A 15,605-nucleotide genomic window follows, 5' to 3' on the forward strand; every position below is an offset into this window, starting at 1 on the left:
AGAAAAGTCATCCCTGTGTAATCCTAACAACTATATTGGGGGATGGTTGCTTAAACATCTAATTGATTCCTTTTAAACTTTCTGAAAGTATTTTGTTTGTTACATAATCTGTGTTCCTATGGTATCTTCAAATCGTAGTTATTTTCTCAATGGTTAGTTAGTAGAAACCTATAAAATGTTTTATTATTGATCAGTTGTCCATGTAAGCTAGATAATTCTCCTACTCACTTGATTGCTTGAATTGTTTATCTATCTGTCATCATCATTCAATTAACTATCTTGTAACCAGTAAAAATGTATTTACATGTGTTCAATGCGCATAACTTTCGTTAGACATTGTAACCAAATGTATAACTCATTATCAATGGCGGTTTTAATATTAAGTTTGTTCTATTTGTTTTACTTGTTACATCAAACATTTTCAACACTTACTTGTTTGTGTTAAATAATAATTGTCGTTGAAACTTATACAAAGCTATTAGACTTAACTTTATACAGCTAAATTGTAGGTTTTTCCTAGATTTTTAGTCCTATGCACGAACGTGGATAGAGTAATTGAGTTGTACATTCCCTTATATATTAATATTATTGTTTTTAACTGGTGTTTAATCTCCGTGTATTGTTTCTCTGCTGGTCTAATAGTAGTATAATTGTGTCATAATCCTGTAATTAGTTTTAATGCCATTTTATTTTGGATATATATATATATATAGTGCAAATAATTGGGGAAGATGGCGTCATGATATTCTACATTCACTAATAATGTTAGCAATAACTAGTCATGAGTTAATCATAGAAAAAGTTTTGTCCGTAAAAAAAGAAAAGAAAAGGAGAAATGAATATCCAACATCATTTTCCCTTTTTTCCTCTATCAAATAGAGTAAAGAAAAAGAAAAAAAAAGAAACTAACGATAATAATTAATGACAAACAAAACGTCCAGTCAATCTGCATCTATTTGTGTATGTGTGTGTATACATATATATATATGTGTTATACTCCATTGATTTGAAATGTCAACCAGAAATTTTGTTCAGCCCCATTATGTATATAATTCTACATACATTTTAGTCACGTAAAATGTATATCAGTTGCTGCTACTACTACTACTACTACTACTACTACTACTACTACTACTGCTACTGCTGCTGCTGCTGCTGCTGCTGCTGCTGCTGCTGCTGCTGCTGCTGCTGCTGCTGCTGCTGCTGCTGCTGCTGCTGCTGCTGCTGCTGCTGCTGCTGCTGCTGCTGCTGCTGCTGCTGCTGCTGCTGCTGCTGCTGCTGCTGCTGCTGCTGCTGCTGCTGCTGCTGCTGCTGCTGCTGCTGCTGCTGCTGCTGCTGCTGCTGCTGCTGCTGCTGCTGCTGCTGCTGCTGCTGCTGCTGCTGCTGCTGCTGCTGCTGCTGCTGCTGCTGCTGCTGCTGCTGCTGCTGCTGCTGCTGCTGCTGCTGCTGCTGCTGCTGCTGCTGCTGCTGCTGCTGCTGCTGCTGCTGCTGCTGCTGCTGCTGCTGCTGCTGCTGCTGCTGCTGCTGCTGCTGCTGCTGCTGCTGCTGCTGCTGCTGCTGCTGCTGCTGCTGCTGCTGCTGCTGCTGCTGCTGCTGCTGCTGCTGCTGCTGCTGCTGCTGCTGCTGCTGCTGCTGCTGCTGCTGCTGCTGCTGCTGCTGCTGCTGCTGCTGCTGCTGCTGCTGCTGCTGCTGCTGCTGCTGCTGCTGCTGCTGCTGCTGCTGCTGCTGCTGCTGCTGCTGCTGCTGCTGCTGCTGCTGCTGCTGCTGCTGCTGCTGCTGCTGCTGCTGCTGCTGCTGCTGCTGCTGCTGCTGCTGCTGCTGCTGCTGCTGCTGCTGCTGCTGCTGCTGCTGCTGCTGCTGCTGCTGCTGCTGCTGCTGCTGCTGCTGCTGCTGCTGCTGCTGCTGCTGCTGCTGCTGCTGCTGCTGCTGCTGCTGCTGCTGCTGCTGCTGCTGCTGCTGCTGCTGCTGCTGCTGCTGCTGCTGCTGCTGCTGCTGCTGCTGCTGCTGCTGCTGCTGCTGCTGCTGCTGCTGCTGCTGCTGCTGCTGCTGCTGCTGCTGCTGCTGCTGCTGCTGCTGCTGCTGCTGCTGCTGCTGCTGCTGCTGCTGCTGCTGCTGCTGCTGCTGCTGCTGCTGCTGCTGCTGCTGCTGCTGCTGCTGCTGCTGCTGCTGCTGCTGCTGCTGCTGCTGCTGCTGCTGCTGCTGCTGCTGCTGCTGCTGCTGCTGCTGCTGCTGCTGCTGCTGCTGCTGCTGCTGCTGCTGCTGCTGCTGCTGCTGCTGCTGCTGCTGCTGCTGCTGCTGCTGCTGCTGCTGCTGCTGCTGCTGCTGCTGCTGCTGCTGCTGCTGCTGCTGCTGCTGCTGCTGCTGCTGCTGCTGCTGCTGCTGCTGCTGCTGCTGCTGCTGCTGCTGCTGCTGCTGCTGCTGCTGCTGCTGCTGCTGCTGCTGCTGCTGCTGCTGCTGCTGCTGCTGCTGCTGCTGCTGCTGCTGCTGCTGCTGCTGCTGCTGCTGCTGCTGCTGCTGCTGCTGCTGCTGCTGCTGCTGCTGCTGCTGCTGCTGCTGCTGCTGCTGCTGCTGCTGCTGCTGCTGCTGCTGCTGCTGCTGCTGCTGCTGCTGCTGCTGCTGCTGCTGCTGCTGCTGCTGCTGCTGCTGCTGCTGCTGCTGCTGCTGCTGCTGCTGCTGCTGCTGCTGCTGCTGCTGCTGCTGCTGCTGCTGCTGCTGCTGCTGCTGCTGCTGCTGCTGCTGCTGCTGCTGCTGCTGCTGCTGCTGCTGCTGCTGCTGCTGCTGCTGCTGCTGCTGCTGCTGCTGCTGCTGCTGCTGCTGCTGCTGCTGCTGCTGCTGCTGCTGCTGCTGCTGCTGCTGCTGCTGCTGCTGCTGCTGCTGCTGCTGCTGCTGCTGCTGCTGCTGCTGCTGCTGCTGCTGCTGCTGCTGCTGCTGCTGCTGCTGCTGCTGCTGCTGCTGCTGCTGCTGCTGCTGCTGCTGCTGCTGCTGCTGCTGCTGCTGCTGCTGCTGCTGCTGCTGCTGCTGCTGCTGCTGCTGCTGCTGCTGCTGCTGCTGCTGCTGCTGCTGCTGCTGCTGCTGCTGCTGCTGCTGCTGCTGCTGCTGCTGCTGCTGCTGCTGCTGCTGCTGCTGCTGCTGCTGCTGCTGCTGCTGCTGCTGCTGCTGCTGCTGCTGCTGCTGCTGCTGCTGCTGCTGCTGCTGCTGCTGCTGCTGCTGCTGCTGCTGCTGCTGCTGCTGCTGCTGCTGCTGCTGCTGCTGCTGCTGCTGCTGCTGCTGCTGCTGCTGCTGCTGCTGCTGCTGCTGCTGCTGCTGCTGCTGCTGCTGCTGCTGCTGCTGCTGCTGCTGCTGCTGCTGCTGCTGCTGCTGCTGCTGCTGCTGCTGCTGCTGCTGCTGCTGCTGCTGCTGCTGCTGCTGCTGCTGCTGCTGCTGCTGCTGCTGCTGCTGCTGCTGCTGCTGCTGCTGCTGCTGCTGCTGCTGCTGCTGCTGCTGCTGCTGCTGCTGCTGCTGCTGCTGCTGCTGCTGCTGCTGCTGCTGCTGCTGCTGCTGCTGCTGCTGCTGCTGCTGCTGCTGCTGCTGCTGCTGCTGCTGCTGCTGCTGCTGCTGCTGCTGCTGCTGCTGCTGCTGCTGCTGCTGCTTTGCTGCTGCTGCTGTTGCTGCTGCTGCTGTTGCTGCTGCTGTTGCTGCTGTTGCTGCTGTTGCTGCTGTTGCTGCTGTTGCTGCTGTTGCTGCTGCTGCTGTTGCTGCTGTTGCTGCTGTTGCTGCTATTGCTGCTGTTGCTGCTGTGCTGTTGCTGCTGTTGCTGCTGTTGCTGCTGTTGCTGCTGTTGCTGCTGTTGCTGCTGTTGCTGCTGTTGCTGCTGTTGCTGCTGTTGCTGCTGTTGCTGCTGTTGCTGCTGTTACTGCTATTGCTGCTATTGCTGCTATTGCTGCTATTGCTGCTATTGCTACTATTGCTGCTGTTGCTGCTGTTGCTGCTATTACTGCTGTTGCTGCTGTTGCTGCTATTGCTATTGCTGCTGTTTGCTGCTATTGCTGCTATTGCTGCTGTTGCTGCTGCTTACTGCTGTTGCTGCTGTTGCTGCTATTGCTGCTGTTGCTGCTATATTACTACTATTACTACTATTACTACTTATTACTACTATTACTACTATTACTACTATTACTACTATTACTACTATTACTACTATTACTACTATTACTACTATTACTACTACTACTATTACTACTACTACTACTACTATTACTACTATTACTACTATTACTACTATTACTACTATTACTACTATTACTACTATTACTTACTATTACTACTATTACTACTATTACTACTATTACTACTATTACTACTATTACTACTATTACTACTATTACTACTATTACTACTATTACTACTATTACTACTATTACTACTATTACTACTATTACTACTATTACTACTATTACTACTATTACTACTATTACTACTATTACTACTATTACTACTATTACTACTATTACTTACTATTACTACTATTACTACTATTACTACTATTACTACTATTACTACTATTACTACTATTACTACTATTACTACTATTACTACTATTACTACTATTACTACTATTACTACTATTACTACTATTACTACTATTACTACTATTACTACTATTACTACTATTACTACTATTACTACTATTACTACTATTACTACTATTACTACTATTACTACTATTACTACTATTACTACTATTACTACTATTACTACTATTACTACTATTACTACTATTACTACTATTACTACTATTACTACTATTACTACTATTACTACTATTACTACTATTACTACTATTACTACTATTACTACTATTACTACTATTACTACTATTACTACTATTACTACTATTACTACTATTACTACTATTACTACTATTACTACTATTACTACTATTACTACTATTACTACTATTACTACTATTACTACTATTACTACTATTACTACTATTACTACTATTACTACTATTACTACTATTACTACTATTACTACTATTACTACTATTACTACTATTACTACTATTACTACTATTACTACTATTACTACTATTACTACTATTACTACTATTACTACTATTACTACTATTACTACTATTACTACTATTACTACTATTACTACTATTACTACTATTACTACTATTACTACTATTACTACTATTACTACTATTACTACTATTACTACTATTACTACTATTACTACTATTACTACTATTACTACTATTACTACTATTACTACTATTACTACTATTACTACTATTACTACTATTACTACTATTACTACTATTACTACTATTACTACTATTACTACTATTACTACTATTACTACTATTACTACTATTACTACTATTACTACTATTACTACTATTACTACTATTACTACTATTACTACTATTACTACTATTACTACTATTACTACTATTACTACTATTACTACTATTACTACTATTACTACTATTACTACTATTACTACTATTACTACTATTACTACTATTACTACTATTACTACTATTACTACTATTACTACTATTACTACTATTACTACTATTACTACTATTACTACTATTACTACTATTACTACTATTACTACTATTACTACTATTACTACTATTACTACTATTACTACTATTACTACTATTACTACTATTACTACTATTACTACTATTACTACTATTACTACTATTACTACTATTACTACTATTACTACTATTACTACTATTACTACTATTACTACTATTACTACTATTACTACTATTACTACTATTACTACTATTACTACTATTACTACTATTACTACTATTACTACTATTACTACTATTACTACTATTACTACTATTACTACTATTACTACTATTACTACTATTACTACTATTACTACTATTACTACTATTACTACTATTACTACTATTACTACTATTACTACTATTACTACTACTATTACTACTATTACTACTATTACTACTATTACTACTATTAATACTATTACTACTATTACTACTATTACTACTATTACTACTATTACTACTATTACTACTATTACTACTATTACTACTATTACTACTATTACTACTATTACTACTATTACTACTATTACTACTATTACTACTATTACTACTATTACTACTATTACTACTATTACTACTATTACTACTATTACTACTATTACTACTATTACTACTATTACTACTATTACTACTATTACTACTATTACTACTATTACTACTATTACTACTATTACTACTATTACTACTATTACTACTATTACTACTATTACTACTATTACTACTATTACTACTATTACTACTATTACTACTATTACTACTATTACTACTATTACTACTATTACTACTATTACTACTATTACTACTATTACTACTATTACTACTATTACTACTATTACTACTATTACTACTATTACTACTATTACTACTATTACTACTATTACTACTATTACTACTATTACTACTATTACTACTATTACTACTATTACTACTATTACTACTATTACTACTATTACTACTATTACTACTATTACTACTATTACTACTATTACTACTATTACTACTATTACTACTATTACTACTATTACTACTATTACTACTATTACTACTATTACTACTATTACTACTATTACTACTATTACTACTATTACTACTATTACTACTATTACTACTATTACTACTATTACTACTATTACTACTATTACTACTATTACTACTATTACTACTATTACTACTATTACTACTATTACTACTATTACTATTACTACTATTACTACTATTACTACTATTACTACTATTACTACTATTACTACTATTACTATTACTATACTACTACTATTACTACTATTACTACTATTACTACTATTACTACTATTACTACTATTACTACTATTACTACTATTACTACTATTACTACTATTACTACTATTACTACTATTACTACTATTACTACTATTACTACTATTACTACTATTACTACTATTACTACTATTACTACTATTACTACTATTACTACTATTACTACTATTACTACTATTACTACTATTACTACTTATTACTACTATTACTACTATTACTACTATTACTACTATTACTACTATTACTACTATTACTACTATTACTAATATTACTACTATTACTACTATTACTACTATTACTACTATTACTACTATTACTACTATTACTACTATTACTACTATTACTACTATTACTACTATTACTACTATTATTACTATTACTACTATTACTACTATTACTACTATTACTACTATTACTACTATTACTACTATTACTACTATTACTACTATTACTACTATTACTACTATTACTACTATTACTACTATTACTACTATTATTACTATTACTACTATTACTACTATTACTACTATTACTACTATTACTACTATTACTACTATTACTACTATTACTACTATTACTACTATTACTACTATTACTACTATTACTACTATTACTACTATTACTACTATTACTACTATTACTACTATTACTACTATTACTACTATTACTACTATTACTACTATTACTACTATTACTACTATTACTACTATTACTACTATTACTACTATTACTACTATTACTACTATTACTACTATTACTACTATTACTACTATTACTACTATTACTACTATTACTACTATTACTACTATTACTACTATTACTACTATTACTACTATTACTACTATTACTACTATTACTACTATTACTACTATTACTACTATTACTACTATTACTACTATTACTACTATTACTACTATTACTACTATTACTACTATTACTACTATTACTACTATTACTACTATTACTACTATTACTACTATTACTACTATTACTACTATTACTACTATTACTACTATTACTACTATTACTACTATTACTACTATTACTACTATTACTACTATTACTACTATTACTACTATTACTACTATTACTACTATTACTACTATTACTACTATTACTACTATTACTACTATTACTACTATTACTACTATTACTACTATTACTACTATTACTACTATTACTACTATTACTACTATTACTACTATTACTACTATTACTACTATTACTACTATTACTACTATTACTACTATTACTACTATTACTACTATTACTACTATTACTACTATTACTACTATTACTACTATTACTACTATTACTACTATTACTACTATTACTACTATTACTACTATTACTACTATTACTACTATTACTACTATTACTACTATTACTACTATTACTACTATTACTACTATTACTACTATTACTACTATTACTACTATTACTACTATTACTACTATTACTACTATTACTACTATTACTACTATTACTACTATTACTACTATTACTACTATTACTACTATTACTACTATTACTACTATTACTACTATTACTACTATTACTACTATTACTACTATTACTACTATTACTACTATTACTACTATTACTACTATTACTACTATTACTACTATTACTACTATTACTACTATTACTACTATTACTACTATTACTACTATTACTACTATTACTACTATTACTACTATTACTACTATTACTACTATTACTACTATTACTACTATTACTACTATTACTACTATTACTACTATTACTACTATTACTACTATTACTACTATTACTACTATTACTACTATTACTACTATTACTACTATTACTACTATTACTACTATTACTACTATTACTACTATTACTACTATTACTACTATTACTACTATTACTACTATTACTACTATTACTACTATTACTACTATTACTACTATTACTACTATTACTACTATTACTACTATTACTACTATTACTACTATTACTACTATTACTACTATTACTACTATTACTACTATTACTACTATTACTACTATTACTACTATTACTACTATTACTACTATTACTACTATTACTACTATTACTACTATTACTACTATTACTACTATTACTACTATTAACTACTATTACTACTATTACTACTATTACTACTATTACTACTATTACTACTATTACTACTATTACTACTATTACTACTATTACTACTATTACTACTATTACTACTATTACTACTATTACTACTATTACTACTATTACTACTATTACTACTATTACTACTATTACTACTATTACTACTATTACTACTATTACTACTATTACTATTACTACTATTACTACTATTACTACTATTACTACTATTACTACTATTACTACTATTACTACTATTACTACTATTACTACTATTACTACTATTACTACTATTACTACTATTACTACTATTACTACTATTACTACTATTACTACTATTACTACTATTACTACTATTACTACTATTACTACTATTACTACTATTACTACTATTACTACTATTACTACTATTACTACTATTACTACTATTACTACTATTACTACTATTACTACTATTACTACTATTACTACTATTACTACTATTACTACTATTACTACTATTACTACTATTACTACTATTACTACTATTACTACTATTACTACTATTACTACTATTACTACTATTACTACTATTACTACTATTACTACTATTACTACTATTACTACTATTACTACTATTACTACTATTACTACTATTACTACTATTACTACTATTACTACTATTACTACTATTACTACTATTACTACTATTACTACTATTACTACTATTACTACTATTACTACTATTACTACTATTACTACTATTACTACTATTACTACTATTACTACTATTACTACTATTACTACTATTACTACTATTACTACTATTACTACTATTACTACTATTACTACTATTACTACTATTACTACTATTACTACTATTACTACTATTACTACTATTACTACTATTACTACTATTACTACTATTACTACTATTACTACTATTACTACTATTACTACTATTACTACTATTACTACTATTACTACTATTACTACTATTACTACTATTACTACTATTACTACTATTACTACTATTACTACTATTACTACTATTACTACTATTACTACTATTACTACTATTACTACTATTACTACTATTACTACTATTACTACTATTACTACTATTACTACTATTACTACTATTACTACTATTACTACTATTACTACTATTACTACTATTACTACTATTACTACTATTACTACTATTACTACTATTACTACTATTACTACTATTACTACTATTACTACTATTACTACTATTACTACTATTACTACTATTACTACTATTACTACTATTACTACTATTACTACTATTACTACTATTACTACTATTACTACTATTACTACTATTACTACTATTACTACTATTACTACTATTACTACTATTACTACTATTACTACTATTACTACTATTACTACTATTACTACTATTACTACTATTACTACTATTACTACTATTACTACTATTACTACTATTACTACTATTACTACTATTACTACTATTACTACTATTACTACTATTACTACTATTACTACTATTACTACTATTACTACTATTACTACTATTACTACTATTACTACTATTACTACTATTACTACTATTACTACTATTACTACTATTACTACTATTACTACTATTACTACTATTACTACTATTACTACTATTACTACTATTACTACTATTACTACTATTACTACTATTACTACTATTACTACTATTACTACTATTACTACTATTACTACTATTACTACTATTACTACTATTACTACTATTACTACTATTACTACTATTACTACTATTACTACTATTACTACTATTACTACTATTACTACTATTACTACTATTACTACTATTACTACTATTACTACTATTACTACTATTACTACTATTACTACTATTACTACTATTACTACTATTACTACTATTACTACTATTACTACTATTACTACTATTACTACTATTACTACTATTACTACTATTACTACTATTACTACTATTACTACTATTACTACTATTACTACTATTACTACTATTACTACTATTACTACTATTACTACTATTACTACTATTACTACTATTACTACTATTACTACTATTACTACTATTACTACTATTACTACTATTACTACTATTACTACTATTACTACTATTACTACTATTACTACTATTACTACTATTACTACTATTACTACTATTACTACTATTACTACTATTACTACTATTACTACTATTACTACTATTACTACTATTACTACTATTACTACTATTACTACTATTACTACTATTACTACTATTACTACTATTACTACTATTACTACTATTACTACTATTACTACTATTACTACTATTACTACTATTACTACTATTACTACTATTACTACTATTACTACTATTACTACTATTACTACTATTACTACTATTACTACTATTACTACTATTACTACTATTACTACTATTACTACTATTACTACTATTACTACTATTACTACTATTACTACTATTACTACTATTACTACTATTACTACTATTACTACTATTACTACTATTACTACTATTACTACTATTACTACTATTACTACTATTACTACTATTACTACTATTACTACTATTACTACTATTACTACTATTACTACTATTACTACTATTACTACTATTACTACTATTACTACTATTACTACTATTACTACTATTACTACTATTACTACTATTACTACTATTACTACTATTACTACTATTACTACTATTACTACTATTACTACTATTACTACTATTACTACTATTACTACTATTACTACTATTACTACTATTACTACTATTACTACTATTACTACTATTACTACTATTACTACTATTACTACTATTACTACTATTACTACTATTACTACTATTACTACTATTACTACTATTACTACTATTACTACTATTACTACTATTACTACTATTACTACTATTACTACTATTACTACTATTACTACTATTACTACTATTACTACTATTACTACTATTACTACTATTACTACTATTACTACTATTACTACTATTACTACTATTACTACTATTACTACTATTACTACTATTACTACTATTACTACTATTACTACTATTACTACTATTACTACTATTACTACTATTACTACTATTACTACTATTACTACTATTACTACTATTACTATTACTATTACTACTATTACTACTATTACTACTATTACTACTATTACTACTATTACTACTATTACTACTATTACTACTATTACTACTATTACTACTATTACTACTATTACTACTATTACTACTATTACTACTATTACTACTATTACTACTATTACTACTATTACTACTATTACTACTATTACTACTATTACTACTATTACTACTATTACTACTATTACTACTATTACTACTATTACTACTATTACTACTATTACTACTATTACTACTATTACTACTATTACTACTATTACTACTATTACTACTATTACTACTATTACTACTATTACTACTATTACTACTATTACTACTATTACTACTATTACTACTATTACTACTATTACTACTATTACTACTATTACTACTATTACTACTATTACTACTATTACTACTATTACTACTATTACTACTATTACTACTATTACTACTATTACTACTATTACTACTATTACTACTATTACTACTATTACTACTATTACTACTATTACTACTATTACTACTATTACTACTATTACTACTATTACTACTATTACTACTATTACTACTATTACTACTATTACTACTATTACTACTATTACTACTATTACTACTATTACTACTATTACTACTATTACTACTATTACTACTATTACTACTATTACTACTATTACTACTATTACTACTATTACTACTATTACTACTATTACTACTATTACTACTATTACTACTATTACTACTATTACTACTATTACTACTATTACTACTATTACTACTATTACTACTATTACTACTATTACTACTATTACTACTATTACTACTATTACTACTATTACTACTATTACTACTATTACTACTATTACTACTATTACTACTATTACTACTATTACTACTATTACTACTATTACTACTATTACTACTATTACTACTATTACTACTATTACTACTATTACTACTATTACTACTATTACTACTATTACTACTATTACTACTATTACTACTATTACTACTATTACTACTATTACTACTATTACTACTATTACTACTATTACTACTATTACTACTATTACTACTATTACTACTATTACTACTATTACTACTATTACTACTATTACTACTATTACTACTATTACTACTATTACTACTATTACTACTATTACTACTATTACTACTATTACTACTATTACTACTATTACTACTATTACTACTATTACTACTATTACTACTATTACTACTATTACTACTATTACTACTATTACTACTATTACTACTATTACTACTATTACTACTATTACTACTATTACTACTATTACTACTATTACTACTATTACTACTATTACTACTATTACTACTATTACTACTATTACTACTATTACTACTATTACTACTATTACTACTATTACTACTATTACTACTATTACTACTATTACTACTATTACTACTATTACTACTATTACTACTATTACTACTATTACTACTATTACTACTATTACTACTATTACTACTATTACTACTATTACTACTATTACTACTATTACTACTATTACTACTATTACTACTATTACTACTATTACTACTATTACTACTATTACTACTATTACTACTATTACTACTATTACTACTATTACTACTATTACTACTATTACTACTATTACTACTATTACTACTATTACTACTACTACTACTACTACTACTACTACTACTACTACTACTACTACTACTACTACTACTACTACTACTACTATTACTACTATTACTACTATTACTACTATTACTACTATTACTACTACTACTACTACTACTACTACTACTACTACTACTACTACTACTACAGTATGTGGTGATGATTACATTAGATTTACTTATTAACTTATTCTTAATGTTATATAAAAGGATAAAGCCATAAGAAAATATCATGCAAAATTGAAAAGAGAAAAAAGAGTTTATTTTATCTAAATAATATTTGCATAGAAATAGTATTGACTAATTTCATTTTGTCTCATAAATTTACATTTATAGTTTAATAGTTTTGTGTTCAATTATTATCAAACTGTTACATGCTTCAATATGCAATGACACACGTCGTGATAGAAAATTCTATATAGTTAAATTAAGATGTGATATTAATCTATTTATTCACTGACTGTTGACCTGAAGAATGTTCATAGATAGATACTCACTATTCTCGATTCATGTGATCATTGGTTACAGACGTTGAATGAAAGTATTTACAATTGGTCACCGTAGTGTAGATATATTCTCTCTGCATCCTTCTATTGATCTTGAGTTTCAGTATTTATTCATAGATACTCGTTCATTCGTTCTTCTCGAGTTATGTTCTCAATGGTTGATCTTTCCTGTTATTACTTGCACTATGATTATTTCAACTCATTTACTCTTTTTGTTGTCACGGTAATGCAGTGTGGCAATATAAGTTAGTACACATTTGTACCACATTCGATATTGGTAGCGCCTGATCAACATCTGTAAATATATTATGTGTCCTTTTAGCTGGAATTTTGTTCTCTGATTTGGTCGTGGAACTTTTATTGTTCTTCTGAACAACGTCATCTGCACAAATGTTAGGTAGAAGTGATATATTAGAACGTTTCCACATATGACTAAGTTTATCCTGTCGACCTCGATCTTGACTGGTTATTGTTGACCTTTAATCTGTCATTATCTACTTCTTTTGATTGTATCTCCTTTTGGTCTGATTCTTGGTTTTATATTTGTCTGTATACGCAGTCGTCCACATGGATTGATAGAGAAGAAGGCTAGATCTTTGATATTTTTCTTTATCCTTTCGCCCTGCAAGTGTGCTGCAGTATTTTCTCGTTCTCGGGAATATAGTTTGTACTCAGTTTATTTTGTGAGTTCTTGGGTTTTGTTACTGTAATTGAGAATTTGATTTGTATGAGTCGGTTTCCTTTATACTTGAGTTTATACTTTCCCTTTGCTGGTGCTGGTGATCAGCACTTCCAGGAATGATAGTATGTTGTTCAACTTCATTTGCATTGTGAATCTTATATCATCAAAGACGTTGATCCTTGTTGAGTATCCGTTTAAAGAGTAAGTGTGTTCATTGTATTTCTGTTTATTTCATATGTCCTAGTTAGGTGTATTCTAAACGCCCTGATATGGCCGAGAGTGGGGAGAGTCCGCTCTCACTCTCCAAATGCTTTCACATGGCCACGCGTATATAGCCTCTGCCAGGGAAGTCCTACTCACTGCCTTCTCGTGGCAGGGGTGTTGTTTACAAAAATGAGAGGATGAAAAGCGAATGTCCGGCGCTTTAACCGGATTCCAAACAAAATCAATTGTGCATATGGGCTCCAGTATCCTGCGGGAACAAATGGTGTATGAACCAATCGTTGGTCACCGGTTACCATGGGATTGCATCTCCTTACGATGCTCCACTGTCTTGTGGATCAGACC

The sequence above is a fragment of the Schistosoma haematobium genome, chromosome ZW (assembly GCF_000699445.3).
Source record: "Schistosoma haematobium chromosome ZW, whole genome shotgun sequence".
Classification (NCBI taxonomy): Eukaryota; Metazoa; Platyhelminthes; class Trematoda; order Strigeidida; family Schistosomatidae; genus Schistosoma; species Schistosoma haematobium.